This window comes from Diceros bicornis, chromosome 21 (assembly GCF_020826845.1).
Source record: "Diceros bicornis minor isolate mBicDic1 chromosome 21, mDicBic1.mat.cur, whole genome shotgun sequence".
In the NCBI taxonomy this organism is placed as follows: Eukaryota; Metazoa; Chordata; class Mammalia; order Perissodactyla; family Rhinocerotidae; genus Diceros; species Diceros bicornis.
In genome coordinates this window covers 10,764,456-10,772,830 of record NC_080760.1, presented here as the reverse complement: position 1 = coordinate 10,772,830, position 8,375 = coordinate 10,764,456, and positions in this window count along the sequence as shown.

The following is an 8,375-nucleotide window of genomic DNA, read 5'->3' as shown; positions in this document are numbered from 1 at the left end:
TAGGGGATTAAGTTTTGTTTATTGTTTTCAAGGTCGTAATACCGCAGTTCAGAAGAAAGAAACAGCTAAGTAATCGAGAAAATGCCGCCTCTTGAAACGGATATAGCGGTGGAAACAGCAGAGAGAGTAAGGATTGAGTATCATGTAATACGGGAGTTTAAGGACCTGTGCTCAAAGATAAAGAGGCTACTGTCAGAGCGCTCGAAAACTCTCAGGGAGTTGAGGGAGGGGACAGAAATGTGCAAGCCTGATCAGGCACAGAGTCGAATTACTGAAGTAAATGCAAAACAAGAGAAATTCTCACCACAGGCAGAAAAAACGGGAAGAGAAATGAAGAAAAGAGAAGAAGAGAGATCTAGAGGACGGGTCCAGGAGATGCAGTCAGCGCGTAATAGGAATACCTGAAACAAGGGACAAAGCAAATGAAGCTGAAACGATGATTAAGGAGTGGAAGAAAATTGTCCAGAGTTGAAGAACGAACTAGGTCTGCACGTAGCAAAAGCTCACAGAGTACCGTTAAAATTTAAGGAAAAGAAAGCAACACCTAGACATATCCTCGTGATGTTTTTAAATTGAAAGGATAAAAAAAAAAATCTGGAAGTGTGCAGACAGAGAAAGCAGGTTACCTATAAAGGAACAAAAGTCAGGCTGACCTCAGATTTTTCTCTTGCGACTCTAAATGCCAGAAGACAATGGAACAATATCTACAGAGTTTTAAGGGAAAATAATTTTGAACCAAGAATTATATATCCTGCCAAGTTATGATTTCTGTGCAAAGGCAACTAGAAGACATTCACAGATATGCAGGGGTTAAGAAAGTATATCACCCAAGTACCATCCTTGAAAAATTTGCTAAATGATTTACTGCAGTCATCAGAGACTGTGAATTTAAATAACTCAAGAGTAGGGAGGCAATTGTATGAAAAATTAGTGGTAAGTGTTTAAACTAGTTAAATAGCATTAAATTGTTATATGTAGGATTATAAAACTAAGCGTAAAAATACGTTGTAAGTTGGGCCTAAAATTTCATTTTATGTCATTTTAAAGTGAAAAGGTGTGCTGAATGTTCAATATATAGAGCAAATAAATGCTGTTTTATTTTTAGCATGCAGTGTAGATAAAGATATGAATATTCGTAAGCTGAACATAAGTAAAGTAAAAGGGCTTTGTCACTGTGGACAGGACAGGAAGAGTAAAGGCATTCCAAATGTTATTTTGACAAAATGGGAAAGGAGTTGGTACAGTTTTATTTCCCCTATTTTTAATTATAGATGGGAAAAAAGTAGCGGATTTGTAATGTTAATACTGATAGTGTAAAAAGAAAATTTCCAAATCACTGGTTGGGGAGACAGTGGATTAAAACTTTGCTTTATGTACATCTTGCTTAGGGAAAATCAGTAGTTACTGCTTCATGTAGTATAAGTAAATCTGACATTGAGATAGTGTTACAGATAATAATGGAATATATATTCCACTTTTTTGGACTGGAGAGGAAGTGATGAAACCAAGAAAAACAGCAACAGAAACATTAAAATTAGCATAAAATAAATTGACAGAGGTACAGATGAGCTATCACACTCATAAACTGGTTAAATGTCCCTGTTAAAAAGATACAAATTGAGTCAAAAATCAGTTTCTAGCCCTGGATACTCACATTTGTATAAAACAGGATAAAAGAGTTTGAAAATAGTGTGAACCATCAGTCATAGCAATAGCAACATTTTTATTAGAATTCAAGTTATAACACATTATATGTAAAACATTCAGTGCAAGATGTAACATTTAAGAGACTTTATGTGGTAAATAACATGGCATTGTATGTAAAATGTTCAACATCTTGATGTGAGTGGTAGATTTACTGATGTATATATATGTTTAAAAAATTGTGTATTTAAAATTAGTACATTTTAGGTACTTAATCTTTCAACTAAAGAGAATATATATGGCTAAAACTGTTGGACTCTGACTTCAAGACTTAATGGTCTTTAATAAATCAAGTAAATGAGAAGTTGAAATATTTAAAGAGTAGTCAAATAGTTAAGAGGTATATGTGTGTATAATATATATAATTTTGTTGTTTCATTTGCCTTTTCAAATTATCCTGAAACATTTCTAGATGGTCTTATAGTAGGACACAGAGAAAACTTTAGTATATTTGTAGAAAACACAAATGATTGCTTTGCAAGAAAGCCTAGAAACTAAGTTTAAATGCTGAAAATCACATACACGGAATTTTTGAAATGTTCTTAGCTTTTGCGTCAAAAAGGAAATTATAACAAATTCTGATAGTTTAGGAAATGCAACAATAAGGATGTTATACGTTATATGTCATGGGATGGATGTACAAAAGGCAAAGAATGGGGAATGAAAACACTAGGTGAAGAATAGGATATGCACCTAGTAATGAGTTTCTAAATTTTGCTACCTTCTAATCCTAAATGGTGGATTTACTCCAATATAAGCTATTCTGAATGCCACAATTAACTTCTTGGTGACAGATTTCTCCCAGTTGACTTTTAACATATTGGATTTTAAGTAGCTGACAACAGTTGATTCTCAGAGGGAGAAGACAAAGTCTCTCACCACCCCCATGCCCCCATTGTTTTTGTTCTCCTTTCCTCAGAGCTCAATATAATACTTCTTGCTTTGTGATCTTTTTATTGAAAAGTATGGTCCTCAAAAAAGTAGCATCAGCATTGTCTGGGAACTTGTTAGGAAGTCAGTATCTCAGGTTAATAGCAGCATGGGATTAGATTATAAAATGTATTATTAAGCATCTACAAGCTTTCTCACTTCACACAGTGCATGGTTCATTATGAATGCTTAACAAATGTTAAATATTATTAGGATCTAGAAATAATTTCACTTAAGCAGTGCTATTGTATAAGAGATTTTGTGCTTGAATTGTAAGCTATTGCAAAATCCCTATTTTGCATCAAAGATTTGGTCACATTTTCCAAAGATTTCGGGTGAAGACTGGTACTCCTGTTTTTCTCCTGTCTTGGAAATTTGTAAAGATGGGACACAAGGGAACCTTAAACAATTCAAATTTAGAAATGTTGAAGGAGTACAATTTAAAACGGTAAATAAAGATTGAGCGTTTCTCTAGTGAATAAGATAACCGTGGGGTAGATTTAAATTCGTCATGTCCAGATATTTCATGTTTTCTGGATAAACTCAGCGATCCATCTATAAAAGCTGTAAATGGCCTGAATTAACTCTAATTGGTGACACATGAATAAATAGGAATATTGGCAATAATTGGAACAGCAGCTCTAGTAAGTTACAGACAGGACTTTCTTGATTCTCTAGTGATCTCCTGCCCTGAAAGTGATAGCACCTTTGTATTAGTAAGAGTGGGCTAGACCAGTGCTGCTCAGATTTGAATATGCAAACCAGTTGCCTGAAGATCATATTAAGATGCAGATATTGATTCACCATATTTGGGGGTAAAGCTGAGTTTCTGTATTTCTTACAAGCGCCTGTGTGTTGCTGATGCTGCCAGTCTGGGTACCTTTTACACTTTCAAATAGAACAATAATAAAACCTACACTGTATCTACTAACCATGAAAGTGAGGCTCAAAAAAGTAATTGGCTTAAAGCCACACAGTAAATATCAGAACCAAATCTGATTTCAAGACTGTAATTTTTGTCATCTGCATAATCCTGCCTCTCAACCACACTACAGCACCTACTTAGAAGATTGTTGTGGGGATAAACTTCTAATTTATATGATGGGGAACACTGATTACTTCAGATAAGGTACATATGCAGAAAAGAATGGCTCATGGAGTGGAAAAATTAGTTTTGTTTGTAACACGTTGAGTGTGATTTGTGACTAGGACGTTAGTGGATAAGACAGATAGATTTGGAAATGCAGGTCCAGAGCCAGAAGAGAGGTCAAGACTGGAAATTTAGGTTTGACTTTTCTGATTTGTAGATGGTATTTGAGGTTATGAGAAAGCACTCTGAAAAGGATGATAGGAAATAGGAAAAAAAGGAGATTAAACCTTAAGAAACAGGTATATTTGATGAGTAGGTATTAAAGAGGAATAAAAGGTTTAGATTTATAGTTCCAATTGAATTAAACATCGAAAACAATGCACTGCAGTCAACCTTATACTTTTGAAATGAGTAATAAGGCATATGGGGCTTTTATCTTTGTACTAGTTTGTTTTTTTAACTTATAATTTGCAGACTTTTTAAAAAACCTAAAATGGCACATCCATTGTTCCATTATAATTTTTAATTTGTAGTTCACTATATTTGTATATAGTTGATTTTTGTTACTAGTGGTAGTTACGTTCTATAAAGTCATTCAAACAGTGAATTATCGAATACTGTGTCATTGCCCCTAGGGGAAATACAGGAATAGGTGTCTGCAAGTCTCTAGACACATTATTTTCATGCACTGATCAATACATACCCTTGTTTTAAGATACCGTATTCAATCTTGGTTGCTGATTCACTAGCGTTGAAGTCATGGCCAACAGCACTGTAACTCATGGCCTGAGCAAATCTTATCTAACACGTATTTTCTCTGTAAGGCACATCACAGCCTTCTTGCACTTGGGAAAAGTACACAACACTATATGTAGGGACCATTTTAAACAGCAAAATCACCAAGAAAAAGCAAACAATTTCAAAAAATGCACTAAAAATACCATGAAAAGGGCACTTGTTTACAGTTTGAGGGCTGAGATAAGAAGAAAGGGTCACCTTGTTCCACTTAAGCTAGAACTGTACGTGTCAGAGAACTAAACATTTTTTGCTGCTCAGCACATGCACGTGCCCATGAAAGCACCATTAGTATTGATTTGGGGGTTACTAATGAGTTGTAGTGAGGAAGCAAATTCACAAATACAGAAGCGGCAAAAAATGAGTATGGACTGTAATTCATTCAACATGTTTTTGCTCAGTATTTTTCTGACTTGAGTTTGGGGAGCCATATTTCCATTGATGAAGGCTAAGAATACTGACTTTCCTTGAGAGGGTACAACACTGATGACTCCTGCAGAATTAAGGATCACTGCAAAGGTTCTGAAGGACTTGTGCCTAGTTACCATGAACTGCTCAGCTGACTTGGCCACTTTCCTTTCTGTTGTCACTGAGCCAGAAAGTCTGGACTACTAGTAGCTGTTATTTTGTTGTCCTCTGTGGGACTGTAAGAGGAGGATGTTCTCAGTATGGAACAGAGCAAGTTGAAATCTAGAATACCTGTCCCAAATACTAATTTCAAAGAACTCAAGAAGACGAAATGATGGTGTAAATCTATTTGTCAAAAAAGTATAGAAAAATGGAAGGTTTTTTTTTTTGTCTGGTTGACCAGACTGCATATTTGAAAGATATGCAACCAATTTTGCAATGAGGTTGATACCGGACGGTCACACTCACCCAGCTACAAAGCTCAGCAGGGTTACATACACAGTTTTAATTAATGAATTGGCAATTTGAGCTTCTGCTAAAAACTATCATAATGGTTAAAAAAAAAGGTGCCTGACTCTACTCAGGCTGCCATAATAAAATACCATAGACTGTGTGGCTTAAACAACAGAAATTTATTTCTCACAGTTCTGGAGACTGGAAGTCCAAGATCAAGGTGCCAGCCAATTCTGTTTCTGATGGGAGCTCTCTTCCTGGCTGGTAGACAGCCGCTTTCTCGCTGTGTCCTCACAGGGCAGAGAGTGCACGATAGAGCTTTCTGGTGTTTTCTTATGAAGACACTAATCCCATTGGACTAGGGTTTCACCCTTATGACCTCATTTAACCTTAATTACTTCCTTATTCCAAATGCAGCCACACTAGGCGGGGGGCGGGGGGGGGGGGAGGGGGCGGGGGGGGCGGTCAGAGATTCAACATATGAATTTTGGGGGGACACACTTCAGTCTATAGCAATATAGAAAGGCAATACCATTTGAGACATGCAGCATAAAACAACTGCTGGTTTACCAACACTGAGCTTATAGGCAGCAACCTTTTACTCAGCTATTCTATGCTAAATGTTTCATAATCATAAAAATGGTGAATCAAAATCAACTTGGAATTTTGAGTTTAAGAGCTTTTTGGTTTCTTAAAAAAAATATTTTGACTGGGCTTCTACATTGTTTTCTCTTGAATAAGACCTACAAATATTCACTTTATTTGCATACTATCCCTGCTATGACTGCTAAAATGGATACAGTGCTTTATGATTTATAAAGTTCTTTATATATTATTATCTTGTTTAAACCTCAAACAATCCAGTAAGACAGATAAGAAAAGAAGTATTGCCACCATCAACCCTATGTTAGAGATAAAGAAAATCAGGTCTGAGAGGTTTGAAATGGAGCAAACAATATAATAGTAAAGAAATGATCAGTAAATTAATTTCAATGTGATTAATTTATTTAAACTTTTTGAAGGCAGCCTAATAATTTGTATCAAAACCAGCAATTTTATTTTTAGAAATTTATACTGGAAAAACAATAGAAAAGTATGCAAAATTTATAATGTTAAACAAAAATGGGAACAGTGTGTATGTCCAGCTATAAGGGCTTGGTTCAATATATTAACATATAAGCAGTAAAAAGTGTAAGATGTGTATTGATTGACATGGAGAGGTCCTCATGACATGTAATAAGGAAAGAAGCCAGTTAATGGCAGCAAATATAATAATACTTCTTGTACCTGCTTTTTTGTGTTTGTATGTCTTTGTCTGTCTAGAAAATGTACAGAAAAATATTTAGATATTGCCAAAATGTTAACAATACTTACATCTGGGTGGTAGCTTTTTGGATAATTTGGATACTTACTTCTTTATCTTTCTTTAGCATGTATCGTGTTAACAGAAAAATAAAGCTATTTTACTTTTTTAAATTTAAAACATTTCTTCAGAAATTTTGAAAGATATAGATGATGATAAATTTTACCCATTACCCCACCATGCAGAGACGCCCTGAGAACAAGATATTTTTGTCTGGAAATTACTTTTAAATTACTTTTCAAATTTAGAATAATACTATATATAAATTCTTGCTTTTTGTTCACTTGCAATTATAATATAGACATTTCTCCAAGTCAGTTATTCTTCAAACACATTTTTAACTCCTGCATATTTTACCATCACATAAAACAGCTATCAAAATCACCACTTTTCAGCCCTTAACTAGCTTAACTTCTCAGCAATATCGGACACTATTGACTATCCGTCCTGTGCACATTTCTACTCAAACATTAATGAAGCCTGCCCTAGTCCTTACATATAACAAAAAGCAATAGGCCAGCCCGGTGGCGCAGCGGTTAAGTGCGTGCGCTCTGCTTCGGCGGCCCGGGGTTCGCAGGTTCGGATTGTGCACCGACACTCCGCTTGTCAAGCCATGCTGTGGCGGCGTCCCATATAAAGTAGAGGAAGATGGGCACGGATGTTAGCCCAGGGCCAGTCTTCCTCAGCAAAAAGAGGAGGATTGGCATCGGATGTTGGCTCAGGGCTGATCTTCCTCACAAAAAAAAACAGCCATGTGTTCCCCCTCACCCAGCTTTCCTATTTCCCTGTTTAACCTGCTTGATTTCTTTCCATAACAATTATTGACATCTGATATGTTATATATATCCTTGTTAAATTGGCTGTTGTCTAGCTCCTCCCTTGGCTGTCTTGACACACTCTCTCCTGCTTTTTCTCCTTTGGCTCTGGCTGTTTCTTGTATATCACTCCCTGAAATTTACTGGGTTCCTTAGGGCACTGTCCCAGGCCCATTTTTCACTCTATGCACTTCTGCCAACTTCAGCTCCCATGGCTTCAATTACTACATCTATATGCCAATAGACCTTTCTTCTAAGAGCCAGGGACATAAATATATGTACAGCCTCCTGGGTGGCTTCCCTTGGATTGTCCCACAGGTACTTTGGACTTAACGTGTTCAAACTGCTCTTCTCTAAATTTGTTCTCCAGGTTTTTTGTCTGTTTTGTTTTTTGTGCTTTTTTGAATAAGATTGATGTATTTCCAGGATTTTTTTTTTTAATCTCAGTAAATGGCACCACTCCACATCCTAGAAAACCCACAGGTTTTTGTTCTTGCATTCACCTCTGATCCCATCTACTCCCAATCCCAGAGCTTTGGCCGTCTTGATCTTTTTTTTCTGTTTTTGGAAAAATCAAGCTTCTTCCTGCCACAGGAGTTTTTCACTAGGTGCTTCCTTGACTGGGAAAAACATTCCCCTAATTTTGACCAAGTGGCTTTTTATTATCATTCAGGTCAAAATTCGTGTTTCACTTTATCAAAAAGGCCTCATCTAATGAACAATCTACAAGACACCGCTTGCCATCAAGTGTATATCACCTATCTCAAGGCACTCTCAATTACCTGCTATGTCACTTTCATAGCCCTGCTTACTCTCT